The sequence below is a fragment of the Mesocricetus auratus genome, unplaced genomic scaffold (assembly GCF_017639785.1).
Source record: "Mesocricetus auratus isolate SY011 unplaced genomic scaffold, BCM_Maur_2.0 Super-Scaffold_100023, whole genome shotgun sequence".
NCBI lineage: Eukaryota > Metazoa > Chordata > Mammalia > Rodentia > Cricetidae > Mesocricetus > Mesocricetus auratus.
The window spans coordinates 31,776,928-31,794,844 of record NW_024429204.1 but is presented as its reverse complement, the minus strand read 5'-3'; the positions used below and the strand labels follow the sequence as shown (position 1 = coordinate 31,794,844).

Sequence of the window (17,917 nt, the reverse complement as noted above, 5' to 3'; positions counted from 1 at the left end):
AGAGCTACAGGCATTAATGGCTTTTGAGGGAAAAGAGGATGGACCTACCAAGGGATGAGTACCATAATTGGTTATCTAACACCAAGTAGTCAGCCTTTAACATGTAAGTATGAGCTATAGAAAGTGGACTCAGAAGGTAGTATTGATACATTATATATTTGAGGTTTCAAAAGTCTCCCTTACTCCCAGTTATCTCTCTTCTGCCTCATGAATCCCCAAACCAAAGGAAATGGTTTATTTTACTAATTGCCTTTGTCATGTTGTCTTAACACAGCAGTAGAAAAGAAACTAAGTCACTGGGACATTCTATCCAAACTTGAATAAAAGAAGTGGACCTATAGGTCAAATCTCAATAAATATATTTCATCAACTGCTTGAAAGTAAGACACTCTAGAAAGGAAGACAAACTTCTGATTATCTGGTAAAATAAATGTAATCCCTAGGCTTTACGACTCAGGCCAAGAGAGTGGAAGAAAAGAACCAAAAGGGAATGAGAGCCTGAATATATGTGTAGAGTGTGAAGAAAGACACACGCTGTGGAACTGACTATGCTTCACAATGTGTCTGCACTGCTGGTCAATACTGTTTTGCTTCACATTCTTCATTCCCATACTGTATCAGAATGTCTGACAACAGGTGTTCTCTAATTGTGGTGAAAGTTTTACATGTTTTTTCATGTTTAAGTGCCACAACACTTCTGTGTGGTTGTCCTTATTTTGTTCTTGTTCTCAGATGAATTTTAAGTATTAACACTTCTTTTTAATTAGTATGCCAGGTTTAGAAAGAGCATAAATGACTGAAATTGCTTGACATACTGAAGCCTTAATAATAACCCTAACTCCATTTATTTGACATCTATCACTCATACAAGAAGTGCTAATGCTTTTTAATTAAAATAATCATAATAAAATAAAGGAACCCATAACACACATTATTTCCATTCTTCTAAGCTCTTAGTTTCTCAGTGGAGACACTTAATCCATTTAGATAGGTCTACAAAATATATGCTATTTATTTTCCTTCTTATATCTGATAACACAATGGCAACCATTAGGAATTCTTTGCTTGTTTATATAGCTGGTAATTAAGTGAAAACAGGCTCAATTTGAATGTTATATATTGGGCTCTGGAAAGTGATTTTCATTATATTTTATTTATTTCTGAGCCTCCACCCAAATGCTTCTTTCTCAAGTCGGGAAGAGGAGAAGCAAGATTCAGCTACCTACAGACATGAATTCATTTAGCTGAAATATGGTACTCTGGGCTCATCTAATGGATGCCTACAAAGACACCTCCCTTTGTTCTACTCATAGTGGCTACAATGCATTGACATTTTCCGAAGAAATGCTGAGAGAGTATAAGATATAGTGTTATAAAAATAAGTGTACTAATTAATTGTTTCCCAAATGTTTTCTCATTCAGTGTAGCTTTCTAACTACGATCCTTTGTGAGTTACATGATGCTCACTACATCTTGGTTCACCATGTTACTTTTGCTTGTTAACAAATGGACAATTGTTTCCACATGGTGCTTGTGGACAAGCTGGTGCTCAGTCACAGACCTTTGGACACAACTTTCAGGGTCAAGATAAATAGAGGAAAGGAGATAAAATTTAGATACCTGGGCATATCAGACATTGCATTAGTCGTTTTGACACCTTGCATCCCATTTTATCTTTAAGTCTGAGGGATGTTTGTTTTATCATCAATCATTGGGACAACGTGAACAGATTAGATCCACGCAGAATGGCAGAACTGGGTCTCAGTTGTTCCTGATTCATGTAGTCCCACAAGCACAGATGCCCAAAGTGCTTCTGACACAACATCCCTCAGCACATCTGATTTTTTTTCTAGAAGCAACAGACCTATTCCTTAATCACTTATTCAACAAACATTGGTTAAAATCCTAACCAGGATTACATGTCTAATTATGTTTTAAAGTAACTCCAAGCACTATTTCTAAACTATCTGGAAAAGTAGAATTGTAATGATTACTACATTGGAAAAGAGGTGAATATTTTCAGAAGTGGAAAAGAGAGACTAAGCCCAGTCCATGGGAGGAATTGCTGTGAGTAGATTCACAGGCCAATGTGGAAATTTTGTTGGGATGATACCTTAAATTAAAAAGAAGAATGGGAACACGTGGCACACTGGAAAATAAAAGTGCCTCATCTTGGAGGAAGGATGAACACTTGTACTTCAGAAGCAGAGGTACAGTTTAATGGGGTTCATTGTGTAGGGCAATTTCAAAGGAAAGGACTATAACAGAAGAGAAGGGGCCGGGTTTCCTATAGGCATGTCTCACTGAAATAATTTTTCTTTTTTATTTTATTATTATTTTGAATCTGGCCAATTTCAACTCAATCTCTAGATGTCAAAGATCCATAAAACCTTTCAAGGTTTTCCTAGATGGTAGAGGTGTATCTGCTTTGCTTTCCCCACTTGATATAAAATTAAGTGTGCACCTGCATATAGGCCTTTGTAGACTGTGGGTTTTCTTAGGACAGGAAGAACTGTGTCCGATTTACGTCCTAGTTACCCCCTGCTTCCAGGTCTTAGAATAACCATCATGCTACATTTAGCATGGGCTTTCACAGTCACAGTTTGGAAGACTCACTAGTAAATACATTTCCTACATACCATGAGGAAAGTACAGCCACATGTTCCAGTTGTTAGTCCATGCCTTTAGGGTTATTTAATCTATTACTGGCTGACACTGTATTCCTCTTACTCCACCTTTCCACTCATCACCATTTTCAGCAATTATTCTCAGAATAATTTCTTCTTAGTAAATTTATTTCTCACCAAGTCTAATTTTACTGTGATCTCTCCCTCAAAGTCCATCTGCATTATAACTCTGTTCCCTCTGTCCTTGCTGCATCTTACAATTTAGTATAATTTGCCAAGTGCATTAACAGGCTATTTATTCTTACTTTGATATCTCATGTGTTCTAACTCCCTTCATGTGGCATGCCACCGAGAATAAAGTAGGTGCCTACTAATTTAAATGAGCAAATGCTGCTTAAATTTGAAGGGGTATGGATAGAAAGGGAAAAATAGAGAAGAGTATTGAATAAATACTGAAAGAAATCGAAGATGCTTGTAATGTAGGTTACCTCCAGAAAATATGATGGAGGAAAATAGAGTAAAAAATATGGATGTAAGGTGTGAAATAACTGGGGAATAATCATTTAGAAGAAAATGGTGGAAATGTTAACAGATTATACGTCGCCTACATTAATAAAATAATGAACATGTCTTGGAAAGCCATTGTAGTGGAGCAGGTGTTCACTGTGTGGATTATTAAATTTTTCCTTTTGTTTTATTTTATGGATAAGGTGAAAAAGCCCAAGGGATATGGACAAGGGTGTACCTCACATGAACACAGTCAATCTCAGAAGTTCCTGAAGTATCTTCTTATTAGCTGTTATTTCCTCAGAGACACAGTCTTTACAAAGGGAAATCCCAGGGGTTTAAAATAACGGGCACATTGATCTTTCTGTCTTTTACAATGTCTTTACTAAAACAGAAGTTTCAGTTATTTTGCATATCTGACACATTGAAAAATCTAAGTGTCAAGGTCACAGTGGCTGGTGGAAGGACAAGTTTCTAATTAGTTTGTGTCATATTTCAATATATACATTTCTTCATTCCAAGATGAACATCTTTGCATATATGCTCTGTTAACACCAACACAGTGAATATCAAATTGTCCTGAAGGAGACATGACACATGACAGCTTATCTTCATTGCATACTCTGAAGTGGAGTGATGGCTGCTGAGATAATTGAAAACAAATTTTAGAAAATTTCCATCGACTGGATCCTGAGGGCTGAATGGACTATAACCACAAATTCAGGTACACCTGAACTCAAACTTGACTTTGAAGTTCTTCTACTGTTGCAAGACTATACCTGATGCTTTGTTTATATTCCCTGTAACTTGTCCCTGGGCATGCTAAATTAACATCATTATAATTTTCTGGGGCTGTCAAACATAATTACATTATCCTCATGTACAGAATTGGTACCAGGACTCCATGTCTTTCCCTCTATGTCTTGATTTTTCACTTTTATTTTAGACATCAAATTTGGGGAACCAGGAGAGTGTCTCAATAGCCTTAATGTAGAGATCTGAATTTCTAAAGTAGCTACAGAAATAACTTAAAATTGCCAAAGTAAGGCAAAAAAAAGAAGTAAAATGACATGTCAGTCCTGATCAGAAACAGACATTGTCTTAGACTATCGTTTACCTTGGGTTGGGGACCAACATTACTTGTTTTACACTGTACTTTATAAAAACATACAGTAATGTAGCTTCAACAATATTTGTACTTAGAAAATATGTGAGTGATATTTTATGGTTAGGATAGCAAATTAAATACATGTTTTCATCAGTTAATTTATGAAATTTAATTTCATTTTTAATTTAATTAAAGCTAATGAATTAAATTTAATTTTCTCTGTATTTAAAAGTAGAGAAAAATGTATGACCTACCACATAAAAGTTCACATTGTTCATTATAAGTACATTATACATGGGCTTAGGCATAGATATTTAAAGAAAAATATTTGATTTCAGTACAAAAATGTATCAAGATTTTAATCAATTCCCTATAGTTCCCTGTTAACTGCAATGCTTTGAGTTGGTCACTAAAGTATTCTGAGTCTGTCTTCCCAATTTTAAAGAAAAGAATGACATTAATCCAGAAAAGTGGATATTACTACCAAGATAAATTGATAATCTATAAGCAGTTTCTAAAAGATGAAAAAATTCAAAATCTCTGATATTTTTATTTAATTATTTATTCATTGCTTGCTACAATGTTCAAGACCTTGCAACTTTTTGGAAATTCTCTACTATTGAACTCACCCATAGGCCCAAAGACCATGGTTATGTTTATCCTTTATATTATTTACTTACAGAAGTATTTTATATTGTTTTATGGCTATACAACTTTTCCTAACAATCCATATTTTTACTTCTCTGTTGCATACACCATGTGGAAGCTTTGTAGAGTTTTATGAATAACTTCCATTTTTTCTCTTCTCTAGAGGTTGGTTTATCTACTGGGGTTGGCCACCACAATCAGGTCTGTGTGTTTAGTCCATGGATAAAATAATTTGAGAATCTTCTGTATCAATTTACATCATACCTTTGAGCTGATATATAAGAAAACCAAGAGTCAATGGTGAAGAATGGTCTCATATGAGCGTATGCGTGGTGGAATTATAATTTGTAACAAAATTTCTAGAAGAAAAATTTGTACCATAACAAGAACTATAGTGAAGACATATGCTTTTATTCCTGTACTTTCTATGATTTAAAACAAAAAACTGTTCAGAAATATTTGCAAATTGTTTAAGAAAAATTCCTTACAATAGCAATATTTTAAGTATGAAAAGTAGAGAAAAAATCTAATTGCCTCATAAAAAGTCACTATTTTAGTAAATTATGATAATTTTCTAAGACAAAATAGTATAATCCACTAAAATTATGCTTTTTTTGGTACTTCCTATATTTGAAAAAGCCCTCTAATGTAAGTTAAAATAGTATATAAAATTGTATTTCTAATAAGATACTATTTTACAAAGCTGCATGATTATGTCTAGAAATAGGTTTGTCTTGATAATCTAGGCTATTTTTCTCATATATATGTTCCTGTATTTTATAAACTAGATACAATTAAGGTCTATACATAATTAAAGTCTACACATACGCTTTAGTCATACAAGATAAAATATAGGAAATTATTTTTAGAAACTTGTCCTTTCTCAGAACACATTTCTACATAATTAAAAAATATTATTTTTAAGCAATTGATTTCTCATCATTTTCTCCATTAATCTTCAACATCAAGGTTTGGTTCATTTTTTTCTTTCTCTACCTGAACTTCCTAGCTGGTCCATAGCCAAACCTAACTGATCCTTTTTAGGTTATTTTATTCACACTGGTCAGATTATATTAAAGCTTTATTTGCATCACAGGTTAAAAACATCTACTATCACTTGATATAAGAAAAAATATTATCAGTCCTTTGCTATCTGAATCTCACCTACTTCTCAGATCTACATATAGCATTCCCCATGGGATGCTCAAAACAACTGTGTCCTTTGGTCAACATGTCTTGAGCTATTTGATTCCCTGACTTTAATTAGACAAATCTATGGTCTTCATATCACACAGCAGTGCTAGCAGGATGACATCACAACAGAGTTCCGTCAGGGATATTTTTTCTTCTTATATTCTAAGTTCCATAAACATGTGTCTTTTTCAACCCCTTCATCTTCAGATAAAGTTATGTGTTGTCTAGAAGGAAGTTTCTCTAAAAATGGCAATAAATTATTACCTGCTTAAGTGATGTTATCAGGAAAATCTCCTTGGAAGCCAAATGAATCATGAGCATCTTTATCCTCTTGCTTTGACATGGTTCTGTAACCCTTATAGAATTTCCTTTTCTCTTAGGCTCACTTGTCTTTCAAATATGAGTTGCTTTGTCTTATAGAAGGAAATTTCTGTCCCGCCAAGTCCTGTAGCCATTCAGTCCCAAATAAACACACAGAGGCTTATATTAATTATAATCTTGCCTATTGCTAAGGTTTGTTACTAACAAACACTTACAACTTAAATTAACCCATAATTCTTATCTAGTTTTACCTATGTGGCTTGGTATCTTTTCTCAGTAAGGCATTCTCATCTTGTTTCCTCTGTGTCTAGCTGGGGACTTCTCTCTGCCTTTCTTCCTCTCAGACTTCTCTTTTTCTGGTAGCTCCACCCATACTCCCTTCTTGGCTATTGATCAACCAGTGTTTTATTAAACCAGTATGAGTGGCAAATCTTTACAGTGAACAAGAACACTATCACACATTATTGTCAAACAAGTAAACAACTTTAAAAATTAATGTGCAATTTCTTGTTTGAACACACAGGTTTTTGCCCATGGGTTCTTCGTTCTGGTTATTATTCAGACTCTTGTTAACTTTGTCTACTAAGTTTTATCTTCCTTTCTTGATCCCTTGTCATTGGTAACTCATGAGATATGGCAGTATTATTTATTTTCTGTAAAGTATTCCTCTTTGTGTATCTACTTAGCTTCCATAGGTATCCTGTAACTAGGTTATAGGAAAGCCTTCAATAGTTCCTTTGCCTGAGTTGTATAACAAATCAGAATTTACTCTGCCACCATCCCCAATACAGGCCCTTATTTCTAAGATGGTGATTACTTTTTCATTTGTTTAGTTCTTTAAATGTTTCTTTTGACTAAAGTATACACAGACAGTTTGAATCTGAACGGTCCCAGAATGGTCTTACTGGTAATCGTTCTTTGGATTTTATCCAATATCATATGGTAGAGTGGGTTGTCTTCACATAAGCCTATTTTTCTTAATGGGATGTAAGTCTAGACAATCTGATACTGTGCTTTGTGTGCTTCTATTACACTTGTTAACACTTACATGGTTCCTACAGAGATAGCAATCCCTTAATTTTTGTAGTTGCATCTGGGGCATCAGAAACCACAGGAAAGTCTTAGGTTGTGTGATGAAGGTTACACGTGCTCACGTGTCACATTTGGAATTGTATATGTTAAAACAGCTTCATTGTATGAAGTGGCAACCTTTATATTACTTACAAATTCAATTCCTATATATAATTTCTGATTGAAAATGCTTGCAAAATGAGATTTCTTTTCTGCACTGAGAGAAACATTTATGTGAATTAAATGCCAACCTTGTAAAACAGGTATTTAAGGGTTAGAAGAATGAGAAAAAAAATGCCAACCTAAATTTTAGCACAACCAACTTAAGCATCTCTAATTCAACAGCATGGTTATTTCACCTCAACAGCTTACCAGTAGAATTATCTCATTATTTTGCCAAAGACTGATTAAATGTGCCCTCCATAGAATTTATGATGACTGAGAAAATATGGGTGAGTTTAATATCATAAGCTTGGAAAACATAATCCTTGTTCCTAATGGAATAGAATATAAAAAGAGGAAGCAGAGGGTGAGTTAGTTGCAGCTATTAGAGTGTCAGCTGAGAAAGTAGAGTTAGATTTAATTTTTAAGACACATATCTAAGGAGGTCTAATCAAAGTTACTGGGCTGATAAGAGATGCAGTTTAATGATTGCTTGTAAAAGAGATTGTATTTTATTGCATCTTTGAATTTTGGACAGAATTGTCAGGAGGGCCTCAAGTTCTACATACTGATTTTAATGTGTATTTTTGCTTTTCCTCTTAAATTCATGCTTATATGAGTGAACCTATAGAGTCTGTAAGTCATCAATAACTGTAGAATCATGATGATAGTCTTTTTTTAGTAACTTCTAGAACTGGGCAACTGTTTGCACATAGAGAGTGTAACTAATTGACTATGGCTTATGAGAGAGCTTGGGGAGGAGGGGGAAAATCAGAGCCAAGACAGGCTCTCCTGATGGCCCAACAGGAAATCATAAGAGCTGAGCCAACAGCTCTCAGGAAAACCACAACATGGGGTCAACCAAATAGCAGGAGCCCCACCACCTTCTGCTAGCTCTGAAGGCAACACATGGCCCCTTCTGTTGCCTCAGCAGGCCTCTAAAGCCCCTTTGCTGGCTCATCAGGCACCCTCCAGCCTTCTCCTAGCTAAAGGTAGCTTTCCCTACTCTGCTACCCAAAGCCTGTAACCACTAGGATTCCCAACAATCAGCTTTCACCATCAGCCCCCAGTCTTATTTTTCCTCCATCAGTCAGCCCCAGATTAATCCATTCTCCCTAGAATTCCCCTAACTTTTCTTAAAAAGAGTTGTGACTTCCTTTTCAGGTTGCTATTTGCCACCCAACCTTGGAAAAATAAAGAATTCTTGTTTATTATATATGTGACAGTTAGTCTTCGGGGGCAGGGTAGGAGGCTTCTCTTGGACCCTAACAGCTTGTATTCAAGTTGGCAGCTCAGAATACTTATTTAAATATTTATAAAGTAATTAAGATGTGATCGGGGAAGTCCTGTGTATATGTCAATAAAGCACTGTTGGCCAATAGGTAAGCAAGATAGGTGGGACTAGGAGTCGAGGAGGACTCTGGGTAGGAGAAACACAGTAAGTCGAGATGTAACCACCTTGGGATAGGAAGCCCCGAAACTTCTCCAGTAAGAGAAATACTTAGATTAACAATTATGGGATAAATACTTAAGTCAGAGCTAGCCAGTAAGAAACAAGCAAGGCCAACAGCTTCATAATTAATATAGCCTCCTGTGTCTTTATTTGGGACTGATGCGGCTCTGGAACCAGGCTGGCAGGAAGGTTTCTCTTTACAAAGATGCATTATTTTATACTTCATATCATTTTTTGAACATATGATACCTAAGCTCAAAAGCTCACTTTCTTTCCTTCCACCTTTCTCTTTATTCCTTTTTATGTAATTCCAGTAATACATAAAATTAAAAAGATATGTCAAAGCAGTTGTGTAAATGAAGAGATAAAACCAGATTAAAACACAACAGCAACACAATTTTATATTTTGAAGAAACACCTTGGGCAGATTAACAAAGGTTTCCAGACCACGATTTTAACCTCTAGCTCAATATGTAGTTTTCACATTTAGAGAAGTTAAGTTCTCCTTGGATGAAGCTACTGTTATATATCTCTAGAAGCACTGGCGAGAGATATCTCTTCAAATGTCTTCATATTCTTGATGGCCTGGAGACTTGTACTGTGTTATGGTATTCTCTCTGGAGAATACGTTCCTGAGGTGTCAGACAAAGAAGGGATGCTCTTAATCTCTACTTGACAAGATGATGAAGGAAGGGCAAGATAACAGTCAAGGCAGGAAGAGTGGATAATGAATTTGGGGACACAAATCCAACTAGTTATTGAACTGAAACATTTTCATACTTTCAGCTGAGTTACAAATAACCACCATTTATGAGTATAGGGCACCCCATGGAAAATAAAGACAATCATCTGGAAGTTAGTGACTTATTTGCATATTTGCATGTATTAGGGGAATATTATCTACTTAAGTATCTCATACTTAATAAGTTACGACAAGTCAATTTTAGACCTGGTTCAGTGTATGCAGAAATGTATCAGATCAGATCCTTAATTTCCAAAGGTACAATTTCAGTTGTCACAACTTTAAGTGGAAGGGAATGGGCATCAGAATGGATATGTGAGCAGGAAGGAAGTGAAAGATTTGTAGGCACTGAAAATAATGTTCCAATGCTATATGACAGACATATGTCATTTTACAGTCACATCAGTCTTTATAATGCACAATATCAAGACTAGTCCCTGTGGACCTTGAGTGGCAGAGAAGCATTCAATTGAGATCACCAACTATAACAAGCATAATATACTGCTAGAGGAGACTGATATTGAAGGAGATAATGCATATAGTTAAGACAAAAAAACATTTCTATAGATTTCTGCTATTTTTTGTTATAAGCCTAAAGCTTTTATAAAATAAAGTTTATTTAAAAGTATGTTAGTTGAGAGACTGGATACATGGACCAGCAGTTCAAAAGGTATAGTGTTCTTTCAGAGGACTCAACTTTGACTCCTTGTTCCCATATTAGTCAGTTGACAATCACTGATAGCTCAAGCTCCTTACCCTGGAGTGTAGAGGATACTAAGCACCTTTCTAGCCTCCCCTTGCACTGTACTCACAAGTTAAAACCCCATACTCAAACACATGCATATGCACATAATTAAAAATAATTTAAAAACTAAAAAAGATAATGTAAGTTATTCAAGAGCTATACTCAGCTTTGTGCTTTTAAATATAATTTTATCATTTAAAAGTAAACCACCCAAACTCGCTAAAAGCAATCTACAGATTCAATGAAATCCCCATCAAAATCCCAGTCCAATTCTTCACAGACTTTGAAAGAACAATTCTCAATTTTATACGGAAAAACAAAGACCCAGGATAGCCAAAACAACCCTGTAAAATAAAGGAACTTCCAGAGGCATCAACATTTCTGATGCCAAGCTCTATTATAGAACTATAGTCATGAAAACAGCTTGGCATTGGCACAAAAATAGACAGGTAGACCAATGGAATCATATTTAAAACCCTGATATGGACCCACAAACCTAACAACACCTGATTTTTGACAAAGAACCTAAGTTATACAATGGAAAAAAAGCATCTTCAACAAATGGTGTTGGCATAACTGAATGCTGGTGTGTAGAAGACTGCAGATAGATCCATGTCTATCGCCATGCACAAAACTTAAATCCTAATCAATCAAAGACCTCAAGGTAAATGCAGCCACACTGAACCTCTGAGAAGAGAAAGTAGGAGGTACTCTGGAATGAATTGGTACAGGAGACCGCTTCCTGAACATAACACCAGTAGCAGAAATGCTGAGATGACAATTAATAAATGGCACCTCCTGAAACTGGAAAGCTTCTATAAGGCAAAGGACACAGTTAAAAGACAAAAGGGAGCCCACAGAATGGGAAAAGATATGCATCAACCCCAAATCTGACAGAGGGCTGATCTCCAAAATTTGCAAAGAACTCAAGATGCAAGTCACCTAAAAACCAAATAATCCAATTAAAAGTTGGGATATAGAGCTAAGTAGAGAATTCTCAATAAAGGAATCTAAAATGGCTGAAAGACACATAAGAAAGTGCTCAACATCCTTAGCCATCAGGGAAATGCAAATCAAAACAACTCTAAGATACCATCTTGCTCCTGTCAAAGTGTCTAAAATAAAAAACACCAGTGAGAGTTTATGCTGGAGAGGATGTGGGAAAAGGGAACATTCCTCTACTGATGGTAAGAATGCAAACTCATACAGCCACTTTGGAAATCAGTATGGCAGCTCCTCAGGAAAACAGGAATTAGTCTATCACAAGATTCAGCAATTCCACTCTTAGTCATATACCCAAAAGATACAGATTCATACAACAAGGACATCTGTTCAACTATATTCATTGCACCATTATTTGTAATAGCCAGAACCTGGAAGCAACCTAGATACCCCTCAGCTGAAGAATGGATGGAGACAATGTGGTATATTTCACTCAGTGGGAAAAAAATGGATGGAACTAGAAGGAACCATCCTGAGTGAGGTAACCAAGTCAAACATGGTATGTACTATCTCATATAGGGATTTTAGACACAGATCAAAGAAGTACTAGCTTACAATCTACACTGCCAGAGAAGCTAGGAAACAAGGAGGACCCTAAGAAAGATAGATACATTGTCTCTCAGATAATAGGAAAGGGACAAAAACTCCTGACCTAACTGGTAGCATGGAGGGAGGGGAGATGGAGTTAGAAGAAAGAGAAGGGGAGAAGAGGAGGAGAGAGGAGGAAATGAGGAGCAGGAAGTTCGGAGTTGGCAGAAAAATAGAGGAGTGCAAGAAAAGAGATGCCATAATAGAGGGAGCCATATGTTTAAAGAGAAATATGGCACTAGGAAAATGTCCAGAGATCTACAAGGTTGACCCCAACTAACAATGTAAGCAATAAAGGAGAGGCTACCTTAAATGTCCTTCACCATAAGATTTATGACTACCTTATATGCCATCCTAGAGCCTTCATCTAATAGCTGATGGACTCAGAAGAAAACACCCACAGCTAAACACTGAGCTGAACTCCTGGAATCCAGTAGTAAAGAGGGAGGAATGATGAGCAAAGTGGCAATACCAGGCTGGAGAAACCCACAGAAACAGTTGACCTGAACAAATAGAGCTCAAGGAACCCATATTGTTATCTGGGAAACCAGCATAGGACTGTTCTATACACCCTGAATATAGATATCAATATTGTGGTCTGGTTAATCTATGGGGCCTCTAGTAGTGGATCAGTATTTATCCCTAGCACATGAATGGAATTTGGCATCCCATTCCATATAAAGGGGTACTCTCTCAGCCTAGACTCACAGGAGAGGGTCAAGGCCCTCTCCGAATGATATGACAGATTACAACTTTCCCCATGTGGAAGGCCTAACCCTCCCTGGGAAGCAGAAAGGGGAAAAGATAGGGGGATGTTGGGGGGAAGGGGTAGGGGAAGGTAGGGAGAGGGAACTGGGATTGACATGTAAAACAAGATGGTTCCTAATTAAAATTTTAAAAAGGAAAAAATATAAGCCACCAAGCAGAACTAAAGTTTGTTTTAGAGTCTAGAATAGGGACTTTAATAAATATTTCGAAATAAATGAAAAAAAACTTTTAGAGTCTCTGGAAGCATTTCAGTTAGGAAAACACTTGCTATGCAATTCTAAGAACCATTGATTGATTCCCCAGACCTCTTGTAACAGAATCTGGGCATGGTGACATATGTTTATAATCCTATTGGAAGAAGCCAGATCCTTGTGGCTCACCAGTCAGCCAGACTAGGTTATATGAATAATGCTATGCCCATCAAAGTACCTGTCTCAACATATTAAACAAACAAACAAAAAAGAGTGAAACAAGACATACCAAGGTGATTGACAGTAAGGAATGGTAGATAGGTTATCTTTCACATACATGAACACACACACACACACACACACACAGAGACACACACATCTCTACCTGGTTATTCTTTCAGGTTGTTAGTATACAATATTGATTTATGTCTAGATTATATTTATATGCCATATATCGTATATGAAACATAAATGTGTGCCATACTCATACTTGTATCCTCTCCCTGAAAGACAGAAACACAACCCTAATTAATACTGACAATGAACATAGACCTACAAAATGATGACATTAGAATGAATGTGAGACCAGTTGAATATACCTCATCTGGTAAGAAAGTACTGCTTGGAACTCAGCCTTTTATGAGTGCAGATGTCATCAGCTGTACCAGATATCTTCTTTCAGATTTACAGTTAGTATGAATGCAGTGTGATAAAATTTCATGAAGAAAATTTTATATTATTGTACAGAGTCTCATTTTAAGAGAGTTTCCAGAGATTTCATCATGTTACTGGGCCTTCTGTCACATTATGAAGAGAAAATAGAAGGAAACAGAAACTGTCTGATATAAATCTGGACAAGATATCAACAAATGCAGTTTCTAGAAGGCATATACCATAAAGGTGTAATTTTTTGTAACAGGGCAATATTATTTATTATTATAGAAACAGAATTCAAAGTAATTACAGGACCCATACTGAGAAGACTCTTCTTTCCACACAAATTATTCATGTCATCCTATCAACCTTATAGACAAAGGAGAATAAAGTTCATAAGGATATTTATGGCTGTCATCAGGGAGAATCTGCCATGTCAATAACAAGTTTAGTATTTTGAAGTATCAAAACTTAAATGAATAAGTCACAGTTTTTGAAAATGATCATAAGAGATGAAGCTAGGCTAGTCTCTCAAGAGTATTGAAAAGCACATAAAACTGCCATGTGGCCAGTTTTGCTGACCAAGTGTACAGATTCAACAGCCATTGGGCACTCTATAATCCTTGAATCTTACTGAGCCCTGTCTTGGGTTTAACTAAGTATAAAATAAGAAGAAATAATCCTCGGCATTCAATTTTTATAGAATTTAAATTCCAAAGCCTAAAGGCTTCAAAAAGACATTTAAAAACAGATTTGAAATGAAGAAATGAATCTCCTGCCATTTGGCCCCTTGGCAAGGAAGATCATCCTTCAACTAATTAGCAGAAGAAATGAGCCTGCACTTTAACCTACTTACTTTTTGAATTAATCATTCCGAGTCTACCTATTTTAATTAAGTGTATTTAAAGTTTTCACAAAGGGATTTAATTAGACTTAGATACTTTGCAAAGCTGGGAATCCCAGTAAAGGTACTCATGCCTCATAAAAGTACACCATCCTATGGCAAGGTTGTCCTCATTCCCATTGAGATATAACATCATATTTTTTCTTAAAGTTATATAAGTACTAAAATGCACTTTTGTTTGCTTTTAGTTTTTAATCATTGTTTAAATTGGTGTATTGGTAAGGGATTAACCAACCTGGAGTTGTGACTTGTTGCTCTGGAAATGATGTCTACCCTTCCTCTAGTTGAAGCTCTTTTGTTTTGCTCTAAGTTTGAACACACTTCAGGAGAGAATAACCTGCCCAAGCTGAAGGCTTTGGAGGGGGTGACAGCCTGCATAACCCAAAACCAATTCTGACATCCACAATTAACACTGAGTGACCTACTGGCCCACTGAATCTCAGTATGGAACACATTTAACACACAGTGATGAACCTTCATTTGTCATTAGTATATTAATCATTATTCATTGTATTAACCATGGTTTTTGTAACAATCACTGAACAGCATAATAGTACACTGTTTTCCAATTTTTGGGGGGTCCACTTGGATTCCATTCATGTTTCAAAGGTGTGGTGATCACTTGGCTCCATTATTTGGGGGTAATTTTTGATAAGTAGAAGATCCTGCCCATCTCTTCAACTAACAAAATATAGTTGTGTTCCTAAAATCATAAGAGTAATAAGGCACAATGAGAAAAGATTAAGGGTAGCAAGTGGATTAAAGAGAATCCTAAAGATTAGGCCAAGTTGTAAAGTAAAATTTGAAGTTCTGAGAACTTAGCAAGGGTATATAAGGAAATGTAGTGAATACAGTCATATAGCGATCATTGCTTCTATGAGGCAACCTACGCTTGAGCGGGACTTGTGGACAGGACACTGTAGCTAATGCACAGGTTCTCTGACTGTACCTAAGTATAAAAAACAAATGCTCAGTGAACTTTGCTCAGTCTTGAGCTTTAGTAAAGCAACGAGGTTTATCTTATTTTCTCTCTTGTACATTCACCATACCAGCCACCAAATAACAATGTCTGCATTTTATATATTCATCAATTTATTCTCCCAACACTTACTCACCTAGGTATTAATATGAGCCAGCTGATTCTGTGCAATCGGATTGCATGGATATTAACATCATATCTTCTGATCACACATTCCAAGTCAGGTTAATAATAAAGAGAAAATGAGAGTACTGTAACCCTAGTTATCTTTGAATTCAATAAAGAAATGTCAAACAGGCCAAAGAGGACACTGAATGATATAAGTTATTTCTTATGTGAAGATCAGAGTACTGCTTTGGGACGTCGTAGATCTGAAATAAGTGAAGAAAGATGAGTTGGTCATATTAGAGCAAAGAAAGACAAGGAAACAGACTGGCACATAGCACAAGGCTAGAAAGGAATGCCTCTGAAAAAGTTCCTACTCAAGGAGGCAGAGGCGAGTGAGACAGCAGGAACTCCTATTTCCAAAAGAATTTAAGTATTCCCGAAAATTAAAAAAATCATAGAAACACCCATTTTTGATATCTATTGTCATATTAATAATTATTTCTATCACATTTAACATATGTTTCTGTGTCTCAGAGTCTGTGTGCTGACTCTTGCAGCCCACAATAACAACGTCTTTTTGTGTGTTCAGCTAAATAATTTCAGAAGCATATTACATTTACTAGTTGATTGTGTTACTGGCTCACAGATAAAATTATCTCTATACTGTGATTTTGAACTACTATATATGTAAGTTTATTTCATGCTGTGTACTTATTTATTCAAATGATCTCTTACCAGGGTTTATGACACCTCCATCATTCAGGAAAATAATAATTAATGTTGGCATGTTGATTTTATGTATCTATTTCCTTTAACTTGTTTTAAAATTAAAGTCACGTTTTACACATTTATTTGAATGTCTGCAATATTTTAGCTGAAAATGAAACAGATTTACTTCTTCCTTTCCACAGTGTGGACTCTTGCTCCTCTCGTCTTGCGTGCTTGGCTAGAGTTTCTAAAATGTACTCAATAACTTATGTGCACCACGTCCCACTTCCACATCTCCGTGTGCTCAGAGAAGTCTTTTCCTGGTTTCTAGGCGTGGCAGGCTCTGGAGGAACAACAGAGCTATGCCCCAGGTCCCTAGACTCAGAATGAGAAGAATTCACCAGTGAGCCCTTCCTGGCGCCAGACTGTCAGGCACCATTTTGCTCTCTAAGCAGAATCACCTCACCAGTCCAGATATCTGGATAAATGACCTTTTTTTTTTGAAGCTGCACAACATGGCCCTAAAGAGCAGATAGGAACCTCCACAGAGGCAGTAAGAGTAAGTGGGAGACAAAGATTCACATGCTGGTCCAGGACTCTCTGCCCTGGATCTGGAAGAGAATACAGGCCTAACCAGCACCTAATTGGTTCTATTATTGCCAGCAAATAAAAGGTGGGGTATGGAAGACAGAGAGATAGAATGGTTCATGTCTTGTGGAGAGAGGCAGTTCTGAAGAGGTGAAGGCAGTGAGAAGGAGGCTGCTGTTCAGGCCTTAGCTGTGTCCAAGGGCCATATCTCCAGGCATGGCCCTGGTGTGGCCTCATCTGTGTTGATCTCCATGGCTCCTGTTACTACTGAAAGAGGAGAGGATAGGGCTGCACAGAGTTGCATCTGCCCCTCCCCCTCTCTAGCTGGAACACTAATGAGGACATGTCCTACCCTTCACTGAAGCAGCCCTTGAGGGAGCAAGGAGGTCCTGTACCTTACCTGGGCATCATGACAGAGCTGGCTCTTATTGGTCGGGGTGTGGGTAGGCTGGCTCTGAGGACCTGGTACTGGGTCCCATCTATCATGTGGCATTGATGACAACGAGGGAAAGATGCCCTGTCCCACTTCCCCCTTGCCGCCTGTAGCAGGTAGGAGAACTGACCTAGCCCCTCACCAACTGCAGCACTAGAGAAAGCAGGCCTTGCACCTCTTAGGCAGCACAGTGGAGCTGACTCTATTGCCAGTGATAGTGCCAGTTGGCCCCCAGAACGTGAGCATGAGCGATATGGCTGTTTCCCTCATCTGCCTATGGTGGTGTAAAAAAGGGGAGATGCCCTCCCCTCCTCCACTCCTCATACCTTTGGCAGGTGGGATAGCTGACCCTGAGGACAGGAGAACCCGTGAGCTGATCCAGCCTCTTACCAACTCTAGCACTTAGGAAAACAGGC

At 37.0% G+C, this 17,917-nt stretch overlaps 1 long non-coding RNA gene across 1 annotated transcript; it reads right to left on the bottom strand.

Annotated features, from left to right (window-relative positions):
* Positions 1-3,508: 3,508 nt before the first annotated feature.
* Positions 3,509-17,911, bottom strand: LOC121133737. The gene is made up of 4 exons (XR_005870712.1): positions 17,828-17,911; positions 15,801-15,866; positions 6,349-6,529; positions 3,509-3,777 (listed from the first exon to the last, which is right to left on the bottom strand). It is a non-coding gene; the product is annotated as an uncharacterized LOC121133737 (long non-coding RNA).
* Positions 17,912-17,917: the final 6 nt, after the last annotated feature.